This window comes from Numida meleagris, chromosome 1 (assembly GCF_002078875.1).
Source record: "Numida meleagris isolate 19003 breed g44 Domestic line chromosome 1, NumMel1.0, whole genome shotgun sequence".
In the NCBI taxonomy this organism is placed as follows: Eukaryota; Metazoa; Chordata; class Aves; order Galliformes; family Numididae; genus Numida; species Numida meleagris.
Genome location: NC_034409.1, coordinates 46,808,965 through 46,836,758, shown reverse-complemented (window position 1 = coordinate 46,836,758; position 27,794 = coordinate 46,808,965). Strand labels below are relative to the sequence as shown.

The 27,794-nt window shown below is 37.6% G+C and overlaps 1 long non-coding RNA gene across 3 annotated transcripts in view; it reads right to left on the bottom strand.

Annotated features, from left to right (window-relative positions):
• LOC110397384 overlaps nt 1-27,794 on the bottom strand; it is a 50,732-nt gene that overhangs the window by 12,214 nt on the left and 10,724 nt on the right. For 2 of the 3 annotated variants that reach the window (XR_002437760.1, XR_002437745.1), the window contains exon 3: nt 8,021-9,064. This is a non-coding gene — a long non-coding RNA (uncharacterized LOC110397384). Of the gene's footprint in view, nt 1-8,020; nt 9,065-27,794 lie in introns of those variants that run through there. The other variant, XR_002437781.1, reaches the window with a different exon arrangement.

Genomic DNA, 27,794 nt, shown 5'->3' with positions numbered 1-27,794 from the left:
CGCTTACAAAAGAAGCTTCTGCTATGGCTCTGTATGCTGTTCTATTATTCAATTTTACTGACATGAAGAAAAATTACTTTCCAGGAGTTGTTTGTCATAGTCTGTTCTCCTCCCTCTCCATGACAAGCAGTTCACAGAGCTGGCAATATGGTGCCATCTATCAGAAAGCACAGAGGCAAAACAGTTGTGAAATCATTTTCCTAATGTGCAAACACCCACAATGTGCACATCTCTCACATGCACACAGCACTTTTGTCAGAGAGATTCAACATCTGCTGGGAGCTGGACCCATATCTGAGGTGGATACATTTGTTGAATAAAACATTAGCGCTGAGCAACAAACCCTTCCCATTCCACACTATGGTTCCACTCTCTCCAAACTTACCAAAAATCTTCAAAGTGTGGAATTGTGGCAATTGCAAGAAGGGATTCCCAGAGCACAGCTGGCCCTTCCCTTGTCTCAAAGCAGTGTTATCCATACTGGCCTCATTCTCACCCATCTTTTACTAATTCCTAGTAGCAACATTTCCACAACTTATTTTTGCACACACAATCAATACAAATAATACCCTTGAATGTGAGTCAACTTTACTGTAGCCATTAATCAAAAAGGATTTCCAAGCAGCCAAGCAGGAGTTAAAGTCTTCAAAAGAAATCTTATTGCCAACAGTTACAAAAGTTAATGGCACAAAAGGGAGAGAACAAGATGAGTAGCAATTTTGAGAAAATTCAGGGTAAAATTATTGAGAAAAGCCAATCTAAGAAAAAAAATTATAATAAATTATCTAAGGGAAAAGGAAAGGAGAAATTCCTATAGCATTAAGTTTCTCAATCCGTTGCTAGACAGTACATGAAAGCTCTTCTGCTACTTGCCGACATTGCAAAGCATTCTCCATGGAGAGTTCCATGGGAATTCGAAACCAAAGCAAGGCTCCCACACTGGTACCCAAGGAAGAAAAGAAGTTCCAAATGTTCAACTGAAAACCAGAAGCTGGCATTGCCGCACAGTCTTCTCATCTGCAAGAGGAAAGAATTCATGTACAAAGTCAGTGTACTCTTGCTAATAAAGCAAGCAACAGCTGAGCAACTCTGCTGCGTGAAGCATCTCTACTCATCTTCCTTGCAGTCACCTTCAAAAGTCACATCAGATTTTGAAGTACAGGGCACTGAAACAAATGCTCAGTGTCTTTTAAAGTGTCCAGAAATGAATGTGCTGACAGACTCATCAATTTCTGAAAACCAAGGTGACAGAACTATCAAAGACTCAGAGAAGTAACCACTGCGTTGTCTTGCCTGATCTTCTGCTGATGATGTGCAGAGGAATGCAGGAGCCACAGGCCTTATTACAGGGAAAGAGAGCTTTGTTCTGGTAGCTTTCAAAACAAAGGAGAATGAACTTTTCCAATGCAGCTGAAACAATACAATCATGGGTGTCATTTTTTGTGATGTTTGAGCGCTGCCTCCTACAGAACCAGTTCTCTCTTTAAACACAAAGAGACGGGAAAAAGACAGAGCATGGGTAGTTGGGCTTTCATCCACACACCCAGAAGCACACTTTGTTAAAGGAAAGATGTACACTAAAAATAATAGTGGTAGTCTGCATATGGCCATTACTGTGTTATTTGCTGCTAGATGAAAGTCCAGACAGTGAGACAGCGACAGAGCCCAGGTCTCTTGCAAGGATAAGAAGCACACTGAGTGGAACTGTGGTGAACAGTGGAAAACTTGGAAAACCAGACTCCCTAAGATCTGCATAACACTTTCTGGGGAGCACTCGAATTCCCTGGACTGACTTTTGTCCTTCATCTTCATGCTCACACGGGACAGACTCTCAGAAAGCTGCCCCGTCATTCCCGCTGCCCTTCCATGCTCTCCCTCACTTTTTATTTCTCTTTTGTTTGTTCCTCCCTTGCTCCCCCCTCTTTTGTTTCTCAGACAGAAGAAGAGAGAAAGAAAGATGATGGGTGACCCGAGGACAGGATCAATCTAGATACAGAGAGAAAAGACGTCTGACGTGGCCGTCGGTACTTTACACAGGCAGAATGATCTATAGCATTAAGTGCCCCACCTATCTGTTCTGCAACAAAAGAAATAGTCAAAAAAGAGATTATTCTAAGAGAGAAATGCAAGTATGACTCGGAGGAAAAATATATATGGAATAATGCAAGTATTAATCATCTCATAGTACGTTCATTAGTTCTAACCAGACTGTCTAGCGATGGACTTAAAGCAAAAGTATGCTGTTGAAAGCCTAATTTAAGCTAGGTTAAATTTCAGACAAGAAACAGGTAGTTGGGAAATTAGTATTGCTTTATTTTTCTTCCTGATATAAGTAATCTAAACACAATCTCCAGAAGAAAATAAGAAATAACAATATCTTACGGAAAAAATATTTTCATGCAATAGATAACCAATATAAAGATAAGAATAGTTAATGGTTAAGACTGCAACTTAAGAAACATAATAAAAAATCTGATAAAACAAGGACAATTGGAGCAATGATTTCAGCTGTCTTTTTAATTAAAGTATTTTACTTCTTGAAAGAAATTGCAGTAGTACAAAAGAAATTAAACTGCATTCTTTTCCCAACTGCCTGACATAACTTGTCAATTCACAGTCAGATAAAATGATATGGAATCCGCAGCGCTGAACCATTGGACCATTTATTAATCAGTCAGCTTTCTGAACGGAGTTCCTTATTTATATATTACAAAATCCAGATTTGTTTTATATAAAGAAGAATGTATAAAGTCAATAACAAATACAATGTAATAGCAAAAACTCTGTTTTTGCTCCTTCATTAACAGTGCAACTTACTGTAGACATTAAAGTAGCAGATGCACAAAGTGGCAACAGTGAAAAAACTGAACATACTCAAAATCCTAAGAAAAAAAAAGAATGGTATAGACAGGCAAGATCCAAAATGTTGAACTCAAATCTAATCTTTTATGTACCTGTCCATCTCAAACCTTGTAATGAAAATCACAGCTTCCTATACACTACACTTACATTATGCTCACTTCTCTTTGCCTCTATATGGATTTGTATAAAAAAAATACTCTCTGTATTGACAGTTATAGCCCACCTTCATTTTCTACTCTTTTGGCATGCTCATACTGATTTTACAACAATGATTCATTTTACATTATTTAGAAAGGTTCAAAAGCTCTAAAGAGGTATTGGAAGAGCAATGGCTATGGCACTGAATACAATGGCACTTCGTTGTGGGCATCCCCCAGAGCTGCTGTCCCCACCTCCTCCTACTGACCACCACCTTCTCCCTGGGGTTCACTGGACTTACAGTGAAAGTTTTCTTCCAGTTATTTGAAGAGACAATTCTGATTCTGTGTACGTCACCTGGCAAAATGAGAGACAACCATCTGTTTTATATGCTTACTTGTTTAGTTTCTTAAAGACCAGTAATCTTTTAAGGTTGCTGGGCTATTTGTTGCTTTCCAAATGAGAAGTTAAGCATGACAGCAGACAATGCTGAAGCCGAGAGTCTCACTGAATTTAGAGCTAGCCTGAAGCCTCTGCAAATTTCCTTCCCAAAATATCCTGACTCCCAGATCCTGGCTCTGAACTGACCCTACTGTCAAAATTTCACCATATGCCACCTTTAACAGGAGTGCTGCAGGCTGTTCCTTCCAGCCCAAAGCATAGTGCTTGCAAGGAATCCAGGCAGCCACTTCAATTCATTTTAATTTCAACAGGAAGGACCTCTCAAGTGTAACAGAGGAGATATTTTAATATCTACAGTTAGTCCTCTTTATCAGACTGCCCTACATCATTTTGTGCCAATGACTTAGAATAACAAGTGACCGCATGCAGTTTTAGAAGGATGCAAACTGATTAACAGCACACAACACCCGAAGCAAAAAGTGATGGAGACCACCATCACATCACTGAGACAAACAGCAATACTGTTTCCTCAAAAGGAAAGAAACCTTTTCTCCAAACAGTCTCTCTTCAGTCTGCCCCCACCCCAGCGAGGATCTTTATCCTCTCCCCGCCTCTCCAGGACTGCATTTTTCCTCCAGAGCAAACACCTCCCACTGCCTTCCTGTCAGACATGGGGAGAGAAGGGCTTTTTCAGCTGAGAGGTGGCAGATGGCACACTCAGAGCTGAGATGCCCCAGGATCCTCTCCCCCTGGTTGCCATGGCTCGTTAAAGCAGGCAACAGCAATGCCAGTGCTCGAGGACAGCCCACACCCCTGTCTTTCCTCCTGCTGCAGCAGCGAAGGCATTTCAAAGTATCGGCCATTACTCGCAGATTTCTTGATTTACCCTGATTGGCCATTAGGTGCCCTGAAGAATTGATACCACAGCCACTGAGACATTTCCACCGAGCACCACATGTCCACAGTCACTGACAGCGCAGGGCTTTAGCAGAAATGTCAGTGTTCACAACCCTGAGAAGCAGGAAAGAAAATGTAGAAGCTCCTAACGTAAAAATAAAGGGAAGGATATTTTCTTTCTTTCCTTCACTCTAGGTAAACATCTAAGCATATAATTCAGTGGTCACATAGAATATTACACTGCTGTGCCATACATTATAAACATATCTGATGCTTTAAAACAATAACCAGAAAAATCAAATCCCAAATATGTATACATATACATACCTTTTTTTTTTAAAATACATCATCAAAATACTCAATTCAAGTGTATGTAAGTATGTACACATAACTCAACTTACCAGAAGAAGCAAGACAGACTATAGAACTATGTTTAAACAGAACTATGGTACACACGCTAACCCATGCTGATTGACAGTAGCTCTACAAGGGTAAGCTTTACAGCTTCAAACATCTGTCTCTATGAGGGATTAAAAAAAACCCACAAACACAGAAACAAAATCTTCCAGGAAGTATTTTTATTCTTATTCTCAAATATATAATAATCCTTAGAATCGTCCTACCTGTAGACTTGATGGTCAATATTGATTCAAAGTTTTATATACTCTCACTGCATCACAGATAAACATGGGATCCTTCATTCCTTCCTCTGTGCTTCCTCTGTTATTAGGTGTAAGAAAACACAAATCCCAGACCATAAGCCTTTCAACACCACATGCCTATAATTTTGACCATCTCTTAAGCAATACTTCGGTTTTATGGCTCTTTCGATAGTCCTTAACTTCATCAAGTGACAGGAAACCAAACTAATTCAGTGACCAGCCTGAGGATTTGATGCGCTTCTGGATGAGGGCTGGGGTAGGGAGGAGAAGGGCTACAGGAAGAGCTGAGAATCCCAGTACTCCGTCCTGCAACACCACATTAGAAAGCATTGTAAGCAGGAAGGATAAAGCTCAGGAGACTATTTTTTGTACACGTACAAGAAATGTGATTTAAATAAAAGAAAAGCTGAATGCCAAGATGCCTAGAGGGTCAGACAGGCTCTTTGTGAACAGCCAGACAGAACCAAGACACTGGAAAAAACAGTCAAGTGCCACTGTGGATCCTGCTGTCAGTTATTAGGCAAAGAAATAATGCAACCTGCACAGCAGAAAAGGCCTAGCTTCAAAATGGATATAGTAACTGAGTATATACGGGCATCCTCAGACAAACCATCTCTCAGCTTGTTAACGGAGGGTTATACGTCCTGGCAGCTCTCTGGAGACTGTGTTGTATAGACTGAAAACATCATTGTAGCAGTTTCAGCTAATAGGCCTCTCTGCTTCCTAATGGCTCCAAATATATCTCTCGTGATACAAGGCTCTTGCATTGAGCTCAATGAAGTTTGGTGAGCAACTTATCCCCTAAACATCAGCGCACATCATTTGTACGTGCCCAGTTCAGGAAAGCAGTCAATATAGCCTTTCTAAAACCAGAAGAGGTCTGGTAAGAAGTTGCATCAAACTACAGAAGGTCAATTCCAAGGTACAGAACAGACCCAGCAGCAGTCCTGGGTCCAGCAATCATCCCAGTGCCCCAGCAGCATTCACAAAGACTGTTTCAGCACACTTTAAGTACTTCATATATCATTCACAGATGACAGAAGAAGTTAGAATTATTTTAAATATTACCTCATATTATTATTAATAATTAAAAAAACACCTAATGTATAGCTCTGTACAGCAGACTAAAAAAAATCTGTATTTTAAATAACGTATTTTCTAATAAATAACAGGAGCACAGGTACGTGCCTCTGTCCCCAGTTAAAAAGCCCCAAGAAATTTGTCTCTGCTGGCATTTCGGATAAAATTTTAGCAGAGTCTCCAGTCTGTCTAATTGCTATGATACTGTTCGCAGCCTGCTTCAAAGCACAGAGCATATGGCATCCTCAAAGGATTTGATATCATTTCTTCTTTAAAACGTGCGAGTCAGTTGGTCATTGTTACCTCTCTATGGAATTACTCAAACAGCTGCTACCTCCCAACTAAGGGGTAAGAAAATCTTTGTCTTTTTTGTTGCTGTTAATTTCACTGACACACTTCTGTCACATAATGAGAGTCAGTAATATGCCTATAATGCCTTTTAAATGTTGCACATTTGATCCATGGTATAAACAACACTTTGTTGCAGACTAACATCTACAAAGGAATGGTTTTCATGTTGTTTGAAAAGTAGGCGGCATCACAAGGCACACATTTTAAATTGCAAGAAATTCATTTAATATCTAAACCTATACAAATAATGATATGTTGTTGATGTTCACTTCTACAGAATCACAAGTGTGACTCTTCAGACCATTTATATAGCATAAAATGTATCTTCTTTAGAAATATGTTAAACTATCATCAAATAGATTAATTCCTTTTAAATAGTCTTTTACTTGCCAAATAGGGATTCACTAAAATGTACTTTTAGCTTACGACTGGAGAGTAGATGTGCCTAACAATACCTTATTCACTCTACATACAGCAAGGTTATGAATTTCATAGTTTTCTGAGCTCTTATCTTCCACGGTTCACAGATTCCATCTCGCCTTGATCATCAGGGTATCTCCCCAAATTGAACCTCTTCTTTTTCCCCTTTCTATTCCTTCAAACTGACAAATTTTTCATTCTCAGCTAGAAGATTAATGAAATAATAACTAAAGGGAGAAAAAAAAACACTATCGAAGATACAATGATAAATGACTAACAAACCCCACAAATCTCACAATGTAGAGTGAAAAATAAATGAAAATGAGAAGGGCAGATAATCAAATCATGATCATGCACCCTAGGTACTGTATATGAACATCACATTCTCCTATTTGTAATGGGGAAAAAAAAAGTCCCAAATACTTTTTAGATGAAGTTGTAGTGACATTATTCTAGGGACCATCCTGAATCAAAATAGTTGTCCAAGCTGTTTTCCCTCTATTTTCATTCCTTTTAGTTTTAGCTCACATTGTTCAGAATATATATGAACTTCTCTCACTGGGGAAGAAATGTAACAAAAAACAGTTAACTTACAAAGTTTCCAGAACGAACAGATGACCAAGATTATTTTTTTATAGACTGCAGACTGAAGTCTTATTGCAGTTTACTAATAAATAAGTTATTAAAGAAGTGCAAAAAGTCCCTCCTGATACTTCAAGGGTTCACATTAAACCATATTTTCAAAATCTCTATCAATCCAAGACACGTATCTTGAAGAAACAACCTGGTCAGAAAAAAAAAAAGACTATCTTTTTACTATATGTTAAGTGCCAACAGTACATTCTTGGCCCTGTAACAGATGTGAGAAAGCAGGCAATAAATTACTGAAGAATACTAACTATGTAAAAGATACAAAATGACACAATAAAGGAAGAATTCACAAAGCATGTGATCCACAGTACACTATAGCCAGTGGGAATCTTTCCACTGACTTCAAAGACTTTTAGATATCTCCTAACAGGCATAGATCAGAAAAGGTTTTGGTTTAATACAAATCCACTCCACCCCACCCTTCAGATGTAATAGGAGAGGCAGAGAATATACAAGTTAAATGTGAAACATATTAGAATCCCAGCAAGCATAGCTTTCAACAATTTCAGTAGTACCAATGATTCAAAGAATTTATTAGAATTTATAATACCCTGGGATATGTTCTTTCATGTTTAAGTCCTGCCCAAAATATGAAAATACAGGGGAAAAAAAGAAAAAAAATTCATCGTGCTGTGATGCGCCATTCTTCCTAGACTTCTATAGTTTCTCACATTCCCATACTCTCATAGAAAGACATCCGTCATGTTTTTTATCAAAACTATCTTCTTTTCATCATGGCTTCCTCCCACAAAAATGTTTCTATTAAGCTTTTCCTTCACTTCTATGAAACTAGGGGATTGTTAAGAATATCAGAATCTTTTCCTTGAAATCTGAGAACAGACACACATTTTCGCCAAGACATGAATCAGACATTTCTCAATTATTTCGAATTTCAGGAGTTATAAAAAATAGTTGGATACATGCACATGAACATTAAATGCACTAGATGGTAAGGATATACTCTTGTCTATAAGACCATCATCAGCTTGAAAATAAAATTACTAGTGAGGTGACACTATCATTCTCATACGGCACAGCCAAAAAGTTCCAGATAATTATAATCATTTTGCAATTTTCACTGATGGAAGTCAACAGTTTCCATGGTGCAGAGAGAGAGATTTCCTCGTCAAATCACTTGTAAGATCTATTTGAAAGAAGCTTTACTACATGCTTTTTCAAGCATTATTTGCACTGAAGCCTGGTAGTGCAGGGAAACCAAAGACATTTAAACAGTAATATTAGAGGTAGTTTGCCCACTTATTAGATCGTCCATGTTTAGTGAGAATTTGAAAAGGAAAAAAAAAAAAATGTAACCACAGTGAGTGCATTTATGCAGTCTCTGGAGTTAAGAGCTGTATAGCAAACAAATATTACCAATCATTAGCTTTAATGCCTTGGTAAGCTGTGAGAGCTCTAAAGCAAGAAACATCTTACACGTGCACTCCGTTACACCTCAAAGCCTTCACAAAAATCTAAGGGAAGAAATAAACATGCACGCACACAAAGGACAGCCCCTTCCTGTAAGTGCTCTGCTGCTCGAAGAGGACGTGCTAGGTTCTGGTTTCTCCCATCAGAAGCCATTCTTTTCCTTTTCCACCAGCCTGTAAGCATGAGAAGGAATCTTTATTCAGACAACATGCATTCTTTTATACTCTTTTTTTTCAATCTTAAGTATTTTTTTTTTTTTCCAAAAGTCAGGCAAAAAGTCAAAAACAAAAGGTGCCGCCCCGCTCCTCCATCTGTGGCATGGGCTGGGGTGAAAAGAATTTCAAGACTTCAAAAGACAGTTCAAAAGTCGAATATCTGTTCCCACAGTAAGTGATAGCCTTTCATTGCTGATGACACTGTAATGGCCCTTTCACACCTTCGTGAACTTTGTTCATTAAGCGCCAGCAACCTGCTAAGCAAATGGATGATCTGCTCCAGCGATTTTCAGAGCAGGGCACAGACACTTCTTTCAGCGATGCCAGATGAAGTGACTTCATCCCCTCCACCATCCCTCTCCCCCCTCCAGCCCCCAAAACTCATTGTCTCTTCTGCATTGCAGTCTCGGTTTAAGAAAAATGGTCTCTATCACTGTATATGATAAAAACAAAACAGAACCTTGAAGGATGTCTGCTTTGATCTGTTACATTAAGATTTATTAGCATCATACAGTTAACGTAACACTGTAAGAATCAATCCATGTAACGAAAACAATAAAAAAAAAGATTTAAAAATGCAACATTCAGCAAGAAAGAAGATGGTAGAATAGGAATCTGACACAGACTTAACTGGCCATCTATGTAGCTATGAGAGTGCAGCACAGAACTTGAGCCTGCTGTGATCATACATGAATTACAGTCAGTACTCCGTATGCATATGTAAGGCATAACCCACAGCTTCCCAGGTTACACACAGAGAGAAGGGGGAAGCTAACACCTCCCTTTCTCACATATGGTGCTAGCATATGCTGAGCAGACACCAGAATTGTAGCTCTGCAGACGGGGAAGCAAAACCTCTGCTTCAGTCTGTGGAGTGAAGAAGGTCAATTCCAGCAGTTTAATACTAGCAGTTTGTCAAAACACAGTAGACTGAAATCCTATGGCAAAAGGAGCTAAAGATGTGATGATCATATGGTTGACAGCGTGAAAGTCACACTGTTAAAACTGGTTAGAACTGATAGGATTACAGAGGTGCCAAAAATGGGTTTTGGTCTCTTTCTTAGAAGAAAAGGCAGATCGATAGGGAGAATGCTGATGTGAGTAAGATAGAATGCTTATTCCCAGATCATTATCATTCCCAGATCATTATCCTGGAGTATTCGAAGACAAATAACTGCTTCTCGTCTATATGCCTGAGAAAATAAATAACAAAGCAGAGAGATAATTCTAGACTAGACCATGGCATTGATAATATAAAACTAGGAAGTAACATTTTTTCCAATTGTTTGTTTTTGCTTAAATATTTCAAAATTTGGCTTCTTTTTCCTCCACTAGGAGAAAGTATCTGTACTGGGCTTACGTGAAAAAGCTTCAGTAGGGAATGGCCTCTGTGAGCAGAAGCCAGCACTGCCCCATATCAGACCAGAGCCACCTCCAGCTGCTCCAAAAGGGAAACACCACTGCCAGAGCTGAACCATGAGAAACACTGGATGTGCCTCTGGGAAAGCAGATTTAAAGAAGGGAAAAAAGCTGCTACACCACAGCAGCTGGGAGAGAGGAGTGACAAAATGAGAGAAGCAGCCATGCAGCAACCAAGGGCAGTGCAGGAGGTACTCCAGACACAGAGCAGAAGCTCCCTGCAGCCCAGGAGAGGTCCATGAAGGAGCAAGCTGTCCCCCTGCAGCCCATAAGCACTACACAGAGGAAATCTCCACATGCAGCTGTGGAAGAGCTCACGGTGTAGCAATGGAAGAGGCCTTGAGGAGCCACAGCAGGAGCAGCCCAGGCCAGAGCTGCAGACCATAGAGAGGAGCCTTCAGTGGGGCAGGAGGGCTGGGGGAGCTGCTGCCAATGGGGAGCCGTGTGGGGCAGTGCCTGAAGGGTGGGCCCCATGGTGCAGAGCTGTGTCAGGGCAGCGCTTGGAGAGCTGCCTCATTTGCCTGATTGAGTTTAGAGTAGTGCCTGTTCTTACTGGTTATTCAAAAGAGATAGCATGCTCCCAAAGAATATATTCTCACTACATAGGCATAGTATGGATTTCTGGGCTCCAGCCTACTGTGTCAGGAGATACTGGTTTTGTGCACTCAGATCACAGCTATCAGTCTGATTATCAGCAGAGAAATTCAGGCTGGAAGAAAAGCTACTGCAAGTGCTATGCCAAACCTAAGTACTTGATAAATGTAGTTGGCATCACTCTGGTCCATCTTGACGTATCAGCCAATTTCAGCATCTGCTGGCTTAACTAATGCTAATCAAATAGGTTCTCATTGACAAGGGTAATGCTTCCTTCCTTGATACTCCTTATCTCCCAGAAAGTAACCAGGGTCCCTCCTTGGCCCAGTCCTCTTAAACAGTTTCAGAGTTTTAATTCAGGATAAAACAAACTTTCTTCTTTTCATAGGTTAATTTCCTACCGGTGCAGTGAATTGAAATGATTTATCAAGGATCAGATGAGCAGTAGTGCCAGCAAGGACACAATTCCTGATAAGAAACCCAGGATGCATGAAAGATAATTTCTGCAGGAGCAAGCCATTAGATCTCTCCGGTTGCTTGGTGTAATCTCAGTCAATGTTGCTAGCTATGCCCAGAGAAGCGGAGAAACAGTAAGGAAGTCAGCTAACAGAAGCTTTTATCCAGCCTTTCACAGCTATCAATGAACTATTAATTCAGCCCATCTTTTGCATAGGCAGGCACAAAAGTGCTTTTTTATAGCTACAGACTAACACTTAAATTTAAAAGCACTACAGAGACACTTTATTACAGAGCACTAATTTGACAACTTTAGAAGCAGCAAGTGAGTTCAGATGTGGAAGAAATCTGAGGCTATATTATTAACTTAGCTGGAAAGCTTTAAAAAAAGTAAAAGCAAAAGCAGGCTGCAATATGCCGGAAAAGCAATTGATCTAAATTTGTAGGTCCATTCTAGTTGCACAGAAGGCTAAGAATAAGTTTATCATAATCTACTGACAGCCTGCTCACTTAGAAGGAAGCAGAAAGTTTTGAAGCCATAAGTCAAGGAAATCAGGGATCCAACCACACAGCAGTTCAAAAAGCAAACGCTTTGCTCCAAGAAACATACGCTTTATTTTACAGGCCCCATAAGCATCATGGTCATTGTAAGATAAGCAGTGCCATTTGCAGAAATCACTAGGCCTTGTACCTCAAAGCTGCAGGTAAAATATTTTTAAAAACAAACAAAACAATCTAAAAAAATTATTTTTTAAGATAATAGTCACAAAGTAAGATTTCACAGCACTTAAGAATCTTGCCAAAGACTAACTTTTTGTACTTGAATGATAGTTCAGGTAATGTAGGCCTCTACAGATCTCAACAGCATATGCAATTTTGTTTGTGATGCCATGTCTTGAACAACTCATGACTTTGTTATTAAAAAAAAAAAAGAGAGTACCAAGGGGAGGATTTTGTGATTGCTTCATTTATAAATGAAAATGCAGTATTTATTAAAAATTAAGCACCAGACATTAAAATTTATCTCACAATCTTATACAGAACAGCAGTCCCTCACTTGCATCTTTAATTAGCATTGGCAATAAAAGGAAACTTCTCCAAAGCTGGCTCTCTGGTGCAGCTGTCTAGTAATTTCATCATTTTCAAACTGTATTCTCTTTTTCAACAGCACAATAAAAGAGCCTTAAAAGATTTTGCAGAGGATACCTTGCAGCAACGCATATAATGTCAACAGATGATGAACCAAAAACTCAGCTTCCTTTTCTTTCAGTTATCCATAATTTCTCTTAACTATAAACAGCCAAAGGTGGGTCAAACTTCGTTGTTTGTTTTGCTAGGGTTGGTTTGAAGTGTTCGTTGTTGTTTATTATTTCTTAACTAAAACATACAGATACAGACATGCTTTCCCAAAATAAGCAGATAAATGAGAAATGAAGTACTTTCTTGGGTCACAAGTTAGAGTAGAATTGCTTTTTAAATCAAAATTATGTAATAAGCATTCCCTGTAGCTATATGTCACCATGGGGAAGCCAAGTAGCCACTAGAAATTATCTCTGCAGAAAATGACTTTGGGGTCCTGGTAGACAACAGGTTGACCATAAGCCCACAGTGTGCCCTTATGGCCAAGGAGGCCAAGGTTTTTCCAGGCTCCGTTAGGAAGAGCGATGCCAGCAGACCAAAGGAGGTGATCCTATCCTTCTACTCATCCCTGGTGAGGTCTCACCTGTAGCACTGTATCCAGTGCTGGGCTGCCAGTACAAGAGAGACATGGAGCTCCTGGAGAGAGTTCAGCAGAGGCATACTAAGATAATTAAGGGACTGGAGCTGGGACTGTTCAACCTGGAGAAGGCTCATGCAGGATCTGGTCAACGTGTATAAGTACCTGACAGGAGGATGTCAAGAGGATGGGGCCAGACTCTTCACAGTGGTGCCCAGCAATAGGATGAGAGGCAATGGGACAAACTGAAGCAAAGGAAGTTCCTACTGAGCATGAAGAAAAACTTTACTGTGAGGGTGACTGAGATCCGGAACAGGTTGCCTGGAGAGTTTATGGACTCTCTTTCCCTGAAAACATTCAAAACTTGTCTGGACACAATCCTGGGCAATGTGTATTCAAGGGGACCCCGCCTGACCAGTGAGGTTGGAGTAGATGGCCTCCAGAGGTCCCTTACAACACCAAACATTCTGTTATTCTGTAATAAACTGAACTGGAGAAGTGATAAATTCAGCATAAGCAGTCCACAGGGAAGTGTGTTATATGCAATGTGCATATACTTTTTGAAACAAATTCTTGCCCAGTAGCAACTAGTAGCAAGTAGTCCCAGTTGCTGCTGAAAATCTACACATCATCAATCAAGGTCAGTCGGCCACATAGAATAAGTAATTGAAAGGTCAGTTTGTTACTGGACAGCTAGGAGAATGTTGATGAGAATAAGATTATAAAAGTAAGCTTGACATTTTTTACACTAAGTCAATTTTGATTTATGTAGAGATAAAATAAAAATCCGCAACTTTTTTCTTTTCTCCTGCAGTGATAAAATATCACAGCTTCAGTCATTCAACAAAACAGCTTCCCTAGCTATCCTCACTCTTTCCACAAATAATCTGCGTCCTTCCAGAAGACATACATGACCAATTCTGCACAGAATAAAGTATTCCAGATCCCAAAGTAAGTGGAATAAATCAAACTTATGTTTAAGCTGATAAAAATTACATATGCTAAGTGCTGATCAACACAGCAGTTAAGGTCATTACCATCATTTCTCAAAAAAGTACTAGTCCTACTATGGGAATTTTGCAGTATAAACCAACTAAATCTACATAAAACAAGAATTAGCTATTTATTTGTCAAACTAAAAAGCTACAAAAACATGAGAACACTTCTGTAGGAGTACACAGATATGTTTTTTACTACAGCCTTCTCCATGGCAAACTGCTATTGCATCAATCTTAAGTTCACCTTGACCCACTATGGACCATTAGCCTATACAACCTCTCAACTGGAAGGAGAGCAAACAGTTGAGAAGTGATAAAAAGCAATTCTTCAAATGCTCTTCCAGCATAAATGGAGTAGTAATTTCTGACTGGTTTATCACAATGACAAATATCCTAACAACTTAAATCTGGTCAGGACAGACAAATTTCACAATCAGATGCAACATCCAGTTGGGTTGCCACAGTTACCATGACCTGCATCCTATTGCTCAGCTCCAAGATAAGCATATTTTGGGTGATCTCCAGTTCAATACACAGCAAGACAAGGTCCAAGCTCTCCATTTGGGCAAAGCCAAGGACTATCATATCCTTCTTTCCACATGCAGTTCCCTAGATCAGTATAGATATACATTAAGTTAGAAAGAGAAGCAAAAAAAAAAAAAAGAAAAAAAGAAAAAGGAAAAGGAAAAGAAAAAAAATCTGCCATGTTGAGCTAACACATTTTTTATATGCCATGTACAAGATTTTCTGTCAAACTGCAGTCTGTCAAATGTGATCGTGTTTATTTATTTACAATTTTCTGTGCCTACTAGTATTTCCAAAAATGAAATAAACCCCAGATAAAATAATTTCACTAGAATAGCATCATATAAACCTATAAATGATCCTCCAAAAGGAAAATAAATGTTTTACTTACAAAGAACATACATTGCACTGAGATTAACTAAGGTATGCCAATATCTGTTAATGAAAGGGAAGTACCGCAGTAATGACCTAAAAGGACAATAATTCACAGGATAAAGAAGACAGATTACTCAAATTTATTCTTAAAATATTGATCTTTATATGACATCCTCCAGAAAAGAGTGCTAAAACCAAATAAATTGTGTAAACCAGATAAATGCCCCAAGCAAACACACCGAAAACATATGATCAAAATATGGAGTTTCTTTTACCAGAAGTAAAATATTCTGGAAAAAAAATGTTCTCTGTATTGAGTCAAATTCTAGAAACCTCCAAATTAAGGGTAAATTTGCTGAGTGCCAGTACAACCCTACTGCCTTGACTCCCACAGATCTAAGTAGCTCTCCTTAATGGAGAGAATTAATGGAAATGGGGGATAACATAGAATTTTTGAAAGTTTCTTGGTAAAACTGGAATTCCAGGTTCTCAGGCTGCTTGTTACATTGCAGGGAGATGCAAAAATTTAGGAAAAATTCATATTAAGACAAAATGCTGATGGCTTTCAGGTAGTGAGAAAAGTCAAGAAAGACCACAGTCTTCATGCAGCCTATCAGACATTACAACAAATCACATACTCTGAGCCAACATATGGTAAAATTGGAAAATTTGCATTTATCTGAACTAGCTTCTTACAAAGAAAAATTATTTCCTCCAGATTTTAACACAGTTTCAAAAGAATTACAAACAGCAAGAAAGTGATAAAGTATCTCAAACACTGAATTCAAAAGCTAGGAATAAAACTCCACAGACCCTCCATCAGTCCCATAATTCAGTCACTGTACACAACCACACTAATACTTGTGCCAATAAAACTGATGCATGACAGTGGGAATGAGAGGAGGGAGCAGCAACATCAATCTGAAACTGCCAGAACATTTTACATTACCACAGCCTTTTCATTATATTAATTAACATTTCTTAATTAACAAGTGAATTAAATAACTCCTCTTTCAGAGATGGAAATCCATGATGCCAATACAATCCTAAACTCAAACAAGCTCAGATCCTAGCATGCTACATTTGCTCTTGAGCAAACACTATATGAAAACATTAGAAAGACTTAATAAGGTCAGAATTAGCCACTATAATATGGGCTTAGAAACGTTATACATCTCTTCATCAGAAGAATTCAAGAAGTCTGATCTGGAAAATAACTCACATGCTACATCTTCCTGCTCTAGCTATGTTGCCTTTCAGGTCTGGAGCTAAGTGGCTATTGTTGCCTTCAGAGAGATCCACATATGCCCTCTTGCACAGCACAAACATGCCACTGCAGTCCCAAACAGCTTCAAGTTCACTTTCCTTAATTAGCAAAAGGTGGGAAGATATTTTAGAAATTTAGGAAAATAATCAATATCATCATTTCTGAGAGCAGAAGTGTTACAATTACTCCGCATTACATTTATTAGATTGCCTCAGGTGAGATAAAGCGTATATCCATATAGGAATTCTGTGGATTCTCTTCACCATCTTTTAGATTTATCTTTTGCACTATGATTCTCTTTCACTTCTTAGTAATGCTTTGCTCAAGGAACATTTTAACACATCACATACACATCTCCTGCAAGCATTCGTACCTTCAGTCTTAACTCCTCATTAATAAAGGCTGTCAGCTGTTGTTCTGAGGAGTTTTTAATCCAAAACAAAGAAAAAAATACATGTTTAAAACTACAGGAGACTTCTAGCTAAGGTAATCACTTCCCCAGTGTTCTGCACTCAATCCTCCACAAAAATCAATAGTTAGAAATATCGCTAGACAAAAGGATACAATCCTGATAGATTATATGTTGATTTACATGAACGTCAACATATTGGGAAGCATTACAAACCATTTAATCTACCATCAGAGCAGAGAACATTTAGGAATGAAAAAAAGACCAATAGTGCTTCATACACAATGTGGCTTTAGGGACCAGATGCATTATAGCTTCCATATGTCTCAGACTACTAAATGCATTTTTAATGGCAAGCTCTTGCAGAGAAGAATCTGCACAATAGCAGGGGTATGCTGTTAAAGGCAAAAATCATTTCATCCAGATTTGCCCTGAACTTTGTTTCAATGATGCTTCTGCATAATCTGGGAGTCCCGCAGGGGTCATAGCAGGGATTGAAGAGTCAAAGTGCTCTTGAGGACTTCTGTATTTCTTTACAAATTGAAACCTTTTCAGATATTGTCATTGTCAAGGACATTAAAATTCATATTGGTGTTATTAAGGCTCAGCATCTCTAACTAGTACTGACTGATAAGGCCCTGCGCATTGAAGCTTTACTCAGATACTGATAGATCATTAGTACTGGAGTGTTACAAGATCAGTAACCCACTTGTGTAATAAGTTTGTTCTAACAGAAAACAGTTGTCCCTCAAATAATGCTCTGGGTATTGCAGCTCCTCAGGTTTTCAAATTAAGAACAATTTTTCATGTACTGACTCTGAAGGCCCCAAAGATCCTCAGTAGAATCAAAACCATCAGAGTCCTTAGCTTCACTGAGCAAGCTGAAAGTTAATATAAACTAGGCATAGAGCATTCATACCTGAAAATCATTATTGCCAAGAGGAATGAAGGACTGAGCAACTGTCCCTTGATTCAATCCCACTTGCCATTTAGCAAATGTTTGTACTAGGATCTCTTCTCTGAGTTGCCCCATGCATTGTTCACCGTACTAACGTAACAAACCCAACTTATCTAGGATAATAAGCATTCCTAAAATAAATGTTGCAATACCTCCATGACTTAAAAGCCAAAACTCTATTTCTAGAAAAGTTATCTAAACACATAGGATCTATACAGCAAGTAGAGTACCTGAATGGGTTATCGCACTGCTCTGTTAATTGCATTAACAAGTTCCAAATCCTAAGAAAGTTGAAGATTCATGACGTGAAAAGTAGTTTCAAGAAAGGAACAGATTTTCACCTTAATTCTCATGGCTTATCAAAGAGATCAAATCCTACTGCAAGATAAAAATTTCTTTACTTGTGAAACGCTAGTATTTTTTCCTATTTACCATCTGCAATACAACTCAATCTGAAGTACCTTAAAAAACATTCAGCCTCTAATCATTATTTTACTGCTCTTAGAATCCTGTTGAGAATAATTACTGTCAATAATAGTAGAAGCTATCAAACGAGTATCCTTAAAAATTCTGTATGCATATTTTATATTCAGAAAAACAGACTTCTTCAAACTCATTAAGATACAATAAACTGTTTAAATTAACTACTATATTTACAAGACATTTCACAGAGACACTGTTTTAACATGATGAAAGTGGTGACACAAAAGTACAACAAAATGGCAGGGTAGCAAGGTCTTAAGCTATAGAGAGCAAGAATCTGCTTACATATAATAACAGAAGGCACAGAAATAAAGGAAAGGATCTGCTTATCTTCAGAAGGTCTCAAGTACACAAAAACGTCTAGAGAAATACCCTTGCCTCCACTGCCAACCTTAAATGAGGTCTGGAAGGGGTGGATCCTGGCTCCACCCCCTTCCGGTCACTCAGGTGCATTGCATGCACCTGAGCTCCTCTGGGTTGGCCCTGCCTTCCCACCAGGTGCTCAATCACTGGTTCAAGCCACGACTTAGCATTTCCACTACAACTGTTCAGTGCAATATTTATTGCAAATTATTTAGTGTTGTTATGATTACTTTTTTATTCTGTAATTTGCTCTGTGCTAGAGAAGCTTCCACTGTTTTGGATGTTCAAAGATCTGTGTTCATGCAATTATGTTCTTGCATGGATCAGACTCCATCAGAGTGATGGAGATGTCCTTTAACCAACAATAAGCCAAAAATAATTCTACTTCCATTGCCAGTTAGTTATTTTGAAATCAAAATGCCATATCTAATCACTCACAGTCTGAACAAAGAGATAAGAAAAGAGAGATGGAAATTAATTTATTTATTACTAGTTTTCTGCAACTTAGGTACAATCCTCTTTTTGTATTGAGTTTAAAAAAAAAAAGTCATTTGATACTGGAGGAAAAGAATAGGAACATGCCAGAAAATCTTCAAAACTAATGGGTGAAGACTGTTTGTAAACTGAATAATACAAGTTTAGGATTTAAGATTAAATTCTCATTATTCTTTATTTGTCCTCACAGTAACCCTGAATTTCTGTTTCCTCTGATGTGTACACTTATTGGAAATTTAAAAAAGTAGAACTTTTACGAAAGACTTTTCACATGACACACTCTTAAAGCATCACAGCTGTCAGAAACAGTTCGCTTATAGAAGTGTAACATCAAAGCTCTTATCCCAGTTACAGACTATTGCCTTTCTCCCTTCCTCTGTCAACCCTAGGAAATTAGTTCATTTACTGTTATTAAATCTTCGCAAACACCAGATCTTAAACATTTAAATACCTCAAAGGCCACTCTTCAGAATTTTCCTTAAGGAAAGTACAAACACAGCGAAATACATAATTTTGAAGTAGTGTCGGCTTGCTACAAGCACAGAAAAATATTTAGTTGCTCTAGAGTTAATTACAAAGCAAATATTCTGTAACACTGTCTTTAATATTGGGTGTAAGAGATTATTTTCAATTAAGTAGCATGACAGCCACTGCATCTTCATTGATAAAGGCAAGGGCATATGTCAGTACATGACATAAACATAACATTTTACACTCTCTGTAACCATATGTATGGTTCTACAAAAAAAACTATTCTAAAATTAGATAAGGCTTCAATATAAATAATTACTGTTTGAAATTAGCAAAATTTCTATAGAGACAGAAAATTTTTTTATATAGTTGCAAATTACTGACTAAAACTAACTCACTGGAGATTCAATATCACATACTTTAACTTCTACCAAATCAGCTCAAGTCACCATAAGGCAAAATGCAAGAGAAATATTAAGATAATCAGAAGTTTGCTACCTTTATGTGTGTTTACATAAAGTACCCTCCATTCAATCCCACCGAATTAACAGTCTATGTTGCCAGTTTTCCTTACCATTCAGAAGCAAGAAAGCGTGCACATGCAGACAGAGCTGAAAGGATTGGATTTAGAGAGATTTGGAACTTTGAAGTTCCCTCTTCTGCAACTCCTACCAAAGAAAAATTTAAGGAATTTGGTGTTCATCCACCATGATAATGAGAACACAGTCAGAATACAATATCATAAGCTAACTAGATTTTTAAAATTGCAGTTTTAATGTTTTATTACAATACAGTAATAACTTTTCAGGAGTCTTTTTGAAAGAACCTTAACTTTCCCAGATTTTGGTAGGTCTGAAGAACCTTATTTAGCAACTTGTTTTCTTTCTTTCTCTATTTTTCAAAAGCTTTATATATACACACATATATGTAAGCATGTATGTATTCGACTACTTTGTAAGCCAGCAGCAAAAGGTAACACCATTTAAAACTACATTAAAAACATACTTTTATTTCAACTAGCCTGTAAACTATATCCTCATCTTTAAAAAGCACACAAATATTGTATTCTAACACAAACTGTGTTATTTGCTTGTGTTTGGAAGATGTTTTTTCTTTAGTAAGGTTTTCACAAGCTAGTGAACTGCTGTTACTATGTTAGAAAACTACCTTTTGTCTCAGAGACAGAGGGTTGAAATGACATAGTCACAGTGGTACACGATACTCTGACGTAAGGTCAGCTATAAAACCAAGGTAGCACTAGATTGCATGATTCAGAGGCCATTTGATGAAATAGGACTAACAATCACATTAAATCAGTGAAACTTCATGTGACTTACTAGGAAAATATATACCCTGCAGAACACTGAGCCCATTAGAGTCCTAATAGCAAAGGAGTAATTGGCAATGGGACACAGACTTCTCCTTACTATTAAATTATATATCTATATAGATGTGCTATACCATCTATTGGAAGAAAGCAGTAGACCTTTTGTAAATGAAAATTACATAATTCCTATCCTTCTCAGTTCCTGAAAAGACCACCAAAACACCAGAGAAAGGAGAACTGATTGATTTTAACTGATTTTCCAAACAACCTGTGACAAAGTTCCCTGTAGAAATCTTAAGGAAACTAAATCACTAAGTGTAAAAATAAGATCACGCACTATCACAGAACATAAACTAGCAAGGAACTGAAACAAAAAAAAAAAAGTTGTTTATCTTCTTTTCATTCTTTTTTCTTTGTTTCAAAATATCATCTAAATCTACCACCTGAAATAAAAGGAAACAAAAATACCAACAGTGACAAAGTCATGAAAATTGCTTTAGAACGTTTTGCTCAAAGAGCTTTAAAAACAATAAAGACTTCAAGACTTTTTGATATTAAAAACTGAACAAAATATATTTTGTCATAAAAAGAGAAGACTTTTGGCTGTATTAAACTATGATTATCAGAAAGCAGACAAAATAGTTTATAATATAACATATAGATAGGAATAGTGATCATACAGGAAAAAGGTCACCTGCTCCTAACTTTCAAAGCTATTTTGCTGCGAAGTGGCAACTTTGCATGTTTGGTCGGCTCAAGACACCATCGTTTTAAGTTATTTGTTAAATTTTCAGGTAGATACCTTCATGTTCTCTTGTGCTGCTCTCACAGGGCAAGAATTTTCCCATAAATACCCACAGCCAGTAAACTTTTCTTTTTCACTTTCTCTCTCAAAACTCACCCATTTCTTGGCCCCTATGGCTAAAACTTGCAACCCAATAAAAGAAACCAAGATCACCATGCACCAGCACCACAGTTCAGGAAAAGTCAACAACACAAAATTGATCCAGATTAAGTATCAGCACAATCTCCTTTACTCCACAATAGCCAGATCACAGAATATCAGGTTTCTGCTGGCTATATATTAACTCTGCAGGGGAGATGAAACCTAACCTAGTACAAAACTCAACAATGTAAATCTAACCTATGAAAATGATAAAAAAGAAAATGTATTTAAAACAAGTAGTTTCATCACCACTGCCTATGACCATCAGCAAAATCATCCCATTGCCTTGATACCTTCCTGTTATGTATGAAATTGCTGCCTCCTGTCCTCTAACCCTCTAGGAGGAAGATTCCTTTTCTTTTAACTTTGCGAGAGGCTACCTAAATAAAGTCTTAGTCTAGAAGTTTAGATATTTAGAGTTATAGTAAAAGAATCCCAAGGCAACGTAATATATAAAATACTCATCTCAACAACTAACCCATGCATATTTTGTCCCTCTTAGAGAAATACCAAGTAATATATTAAATACTCTTATCACATTAATCATCTTTATACCACAGATCATAGATTAGAAAATTGATCACCAATAACAATCTGGAAATTACCTCCTGGGCTTAACCACAGAGCCTCCAAGAAAAAAAAAAAAAAAAGCCTTCCTCTTTGAAGCCTTGATTAAAGGTCAGGAAGACAATCTGTTTTGCTTATCTTCCACTCCTTCAAGGTATGTACATTTTAACAACCATAAAACCATATGTGATAAGCAGGCCATTGTCTTTTTTCTCATTGCCTGTAGAGCAATGGAGAGAAATTTCACTCCTGAATTTGAAAGTATGTGACATGACTTCATGTATGAGCATAAATATTCAGTGTCCAGGCTTTTCTTGTTTTAAATTTTTCCCCTATATTCATCAAGGCAAGGGGGAAAATATCAGATTAATAGAATACAATGGAGTACAGTGGTAAGTAATAACATGGAAAAATCTGTGAACTATGTTAGCAAAAGTAGAGGATGCACTGAAAAGTTCTAGAACGCATTTACTAAAAAAAATGCTAGTTGACAATGGGACTTGAAAACAGCTGCAAAAAAAGAGCGTTTCAATCACGTTTATGGACTCTTAAACTGCAGAATTTTTAAAGGAAAGTAACAGTAGCATTAAAAAAAGGAAATGGTTTTGACAGCAATACTCAGTATTGCCCAGTTTCATTATGATTATGATGCAGAATTAAACTATATTGCTATGACTATTTTCACGCCACAGTACATATTCTGTATGAGCACTCATTTCAGCTTCTTTTGAGAAGCAAAGTGTAAGTAGTAGTAAACATTAAAATATGGAAGGTCCAAAGAAAAGTACATAGCTGTTACTCTGACATTTGAAGACAGGAAGACAGTTCAAAGACTAAACAACAACAAAAAAGGTTTCTCAGGTTATAAGCACAAAAGCAACGTGATGTGAATAAAGTAATATAAATAAGAATATCTCCAGTGCCATGTAGCTGTATAAACATTTACAGATGGACAGAGACACCCAATACATTGCAACAGAAGCAAATAGAAAGATATGGTCCTCCATGGGAGTAACACTGACAAATTTTCATTACGGAAGCCTTATACCTTGCTCTGAAGGTAAAATGCAAGACAGAGGACTGCTGGTCTAATCCACTCAATAAAGTTCTGTTTCAGATCATTTTTCACCAAAATCATCAGTATACACTTTAAGATACTTTGTGCTACAATATACTACACTTTTTACAATGGCAACATGGCCACTTTAGTGCACAGTAGAAAGAGGGGGTGAAAAGATAATGGTGACAAGGAAGAATTTGGTAACAAGTTGAATAGGTACTGTTAAGGTAGGAGATACAATTTGTAACCATGCTGTGAATAGGAAAGATACAGATGCCATAAGCCTATGTTATTCTATCAAGATTTTGTAACGCAATATTTCTTTGATATCAAACAAAGAAGTGAAGAAAAAACTACTTCACAAAAGATTACATAAACAACAGTACTTTGTAGAATAAAATTAAGTAAAACAACTGCTCACTAAACAGGTCATATTGCTAGCAATGTGCATCACTCAAAATAGAAGAATGTGTTGAGTCTTGCTCTGGTCTTGCTCTATTTTATCGAAGAACGCACATGCAACTTTATTTGGAATAAAGATTCATACAGATTCAAAGTTAATTCAAATACATTTTTTTATTCAAGAGGTTCTATGAATTTAAGAGAATGCTAACAGTTAGTCTGAGAATTCTGAAAACTTTCTATGCTCTCCCTCTCTTCTATTTCAATCTGGATGGGAGATATGAGACTTAGTGACACAGCTTGTCAGACCCTTCTCTGATTGAAGATGATAGATGTGACGTTATTTTCAGTACTCTGGATTCCTACACACTTCTATATTAAAAATAGATATTAAAAAAAATGAAGTGATAAGATTTACTTGCTTATTCAGAAGGTAGGCTGCCTGTGAACAAATTAACTGGAGTTGAGGAAAATTGCTTTCCTCGTTACTTCCACAGGGAATTCTTCCAAATTTTATTGTACATAAAACTTTCTGGATGTATATAAATAATTTCTTCAGCTTACTTTTCTACGATTTGTTTTATAGAACAGTTCGCACATTTTTACTTATATAAACTGTAAGTGAACTAGTCTTGCTCTCAGCATTAACCTTGAAAGAGCCCCTATCAATCTAAAAAGGAAATGTGCAGAGAGAAGAAACAATTTTCAAGGGAGTAAATTCTACTTTCTTCTACCATTTTAAAAATACTGTTTCTAAAGATAAGTTCTTCAAAGTATGCCTCAAAACAGGGACATTTAACAGAAATTCCCTCAATGTACTCATATAGTCTCTGTTGTTAAAGCAACAAAATGGGTTTATAGAGTTTGAGAAAATCCTTAAGCAAGGGGGATTAATTACTGCTAAAGTGACTCCCAAACCACTACATTTTATCAAATGCAATTAGATCAGATCAATTCTTGACAGCTGACAAAACATTAAGCCTAGAATTACCTCCAGAGATTTGTGAGTTTCTTACTAACATTCCCATAAGAGGCCCCTCCATACTGATCATTTTCTCATTAAAAAAAAAAAAAAACAACATAAAACAAAGAATAAAAGGCATAGGATGCAATTTTATAATGAAAGAAAACTTGAGTTACGTTTCAGAGTTAACAAAATGATCTGGCAAACATTGAAATGCAATTTATCAGATTATTGCAACTCTCACACAGTCCCCACCGTTTGCTCCTGCTGAGTAATGACGACTGTCTGAAAGGTAACAGGAGTACAACAGCTTGATAATATTGTAGAATGATGATTGTGACAATGCTCCTACAACTGCATTTTGCTTAGCTATTCATTCATTCAGGTAGGGTGCTTAAGTAGACTGCTGACATGTAAAAACACTGCTTCTTTGAACATTTTAAGTGAAGCATTCATCCTACAAATGTCATTGTTATTTTGATCGTAGTGTTCATAAAAATGGTGAAGGGCTAATGGAAGCTCCCAGTGAACACTGTGCAATCCAAAACAAACAAAAATAAAGTATCTGAAAGATTATCTGCCTTCTCCTGCACTATATTATAGAGCTGCAGTGCAGTACAATATCCTGTGCCTTACACAAAGCATCACTTCATTGAATGAATACTTAAGCTAAAATAGCAAATTGCTTATTCTTTCAGTTTCACTCAACATACAATATATTTCCACTAATATACAGAACACAAATTGTTCACAGAATTTTATTTATTTATTTTAAAACCAGGAGTCCATCCCCATTCAAAGGAAAGATCAGTTTTCAAGCACAATCCTCAAAGGATAAATTTATAAAGAATTTGTACAGACTCTTACATCTAACACTTTCAAAATTTATTCCATACATTAGTATTTTTCACTGATGCATATATACATTGATAAAATTGGTGCATCTTTAGCTGCCTCATCCACAGCTTTGTTTTGTACTTAATTTTGCTTTGAGGACTCACTGGGAAGTTTCTCTTACCCTAAAAGCCTGCCAAAGACAGACTTATCTGTGTTGCCTAATCTTTGCAAAATCTCTTTGGCCTGAGATGTTGGACAAGTAGTAGCCAGATTTACTATAACAAAACCACTCTGCGAAAGGTTGGAAAGCTACATACCACTGGAAAAGACAATTATCTGTCACTGAATTGGTAGGAGTTAAAGTTCACTGCTGAGCTTGCTGACTGCAGTACAACGAATATTATGTTCTCCAGCTATCAAGAAAATAGATGATTTTATTATTATTATTATTTACAGTTAGAACTACGCGTGTCTAACTGGACTCCTATAGTCAAATCAGTAGATCAAGTTGAAAAAAATAGATGATTTTCAGAAAGATGTTCTCAGGAACTGGGCACAAATTCAGAATTGCTCGGCTGAAGATGAGACACTGCCAAAGTCATTTGCAAGAGCTGTGCTATACTTGTCATGCAACCACACGCTGCAAAATGCTAACCAGGGGGCATGTGCCCTGCAGAGGTACCAGGCAGCTCTCCTGTTGCCCCAGGCCCTCCAGGCACAAGCTGGAAATGACTCCTAGCCCCAAAGCATTGGGAAGGTCCCCAGGCACTGCCTTTCCCAAGAGAGTGCGGTTGTGAAATGGGTCCCTTACCTGTTGAGAAATGGCAAAACCACCCACGGGAAGAGCTGAAAACAGCAAATGGTCAACCAGTGTTGCTCACTAATACAGCAGACTCAAATCTCCAGAGATGGATATTTTATTGATGGTTGACTCACTGCTGAAATAAAATTTAACTCCAATTTTGTTAAGCGGCCAAGCTAAGTGTTACACATCCTTTTGCTTGCTTTGCCTTAAAGACTTCTATGAAATCCCTGGGCAAGGATATTTGTCAGGCAGCCCCCATGCCTGGGTACGCATCTGCACTGCCCCGCAGCAGTCCCCAAGAGATGGTTACTAACTGATATTACCACAGTTGGAATCTTTTGTCACTTTTAGAGACTGGATTACTAAAACTTGCTATAAACGTCCATTAGAATACTGACTCAGAATAAGGAGGATAATACTCTTGTACAAAAAAATCTGACTCAACTCGTAATTTCTTTGGCAGATGCAATATAAAACATTCATTTTAATATATTATTTGGAGTCTGGCTTCCTTGAAGAGGTACACACTGATTTCCCATGAGCCACAAGCAAACAAATAACCCAAGTGATTAACACCTCACTGATTTAAGTGGACTGGAAGCAGTGACAGGATGCTTTCCACCAGAAGCCCTGCACAACACGCATGCTTTCCTCTAAAACAGTAAGATTACTTTCTGCCCTCTGAAGAGTTAATAAAGAATTTGGGGCTTTTTTGTTTGCTTTTGGGTAGGTTTTTTTGAATGAAAATACACTGCCAAGGCAAACTTGGTGCTTTGTCAGTCAGAAATACACTGCAGTCCTGAGTGGGACAAATAAATAACTGAAAATAGTACACTTAAACTAGAGATTCCAAAAGAATGAAATGACCAGTTATGAATTCTGGATGCAAAATAGGATAGGAACAGGACAAGCATCCTGCCTGAGTGGCAGATAGCTGTTTGATCAGTTTAACTGTGTAAGGAAAGCACATTTGAAAAGCCTGAGCATTTTTCTTGACAGTCAAAGATCTGTCAATGATATCATGTCATAAACAGGAAAACAATTAGAGACAGAGCATCTTCCTTACTGAAGTGAACAGGCTATTTGATGATATTAACAGTTGAGTAGGTCTCTATGCACAGGAGATCTTTGTCAAAACAAGCTCTTCTGGCAGACTCTGAACCACCATCCATTTATGTGTTATGATACGAAAGCCATTGGAATAAGCCCTGGATGTATTCCTGATGAGTCTGTCACAAATTAAGCTAAAC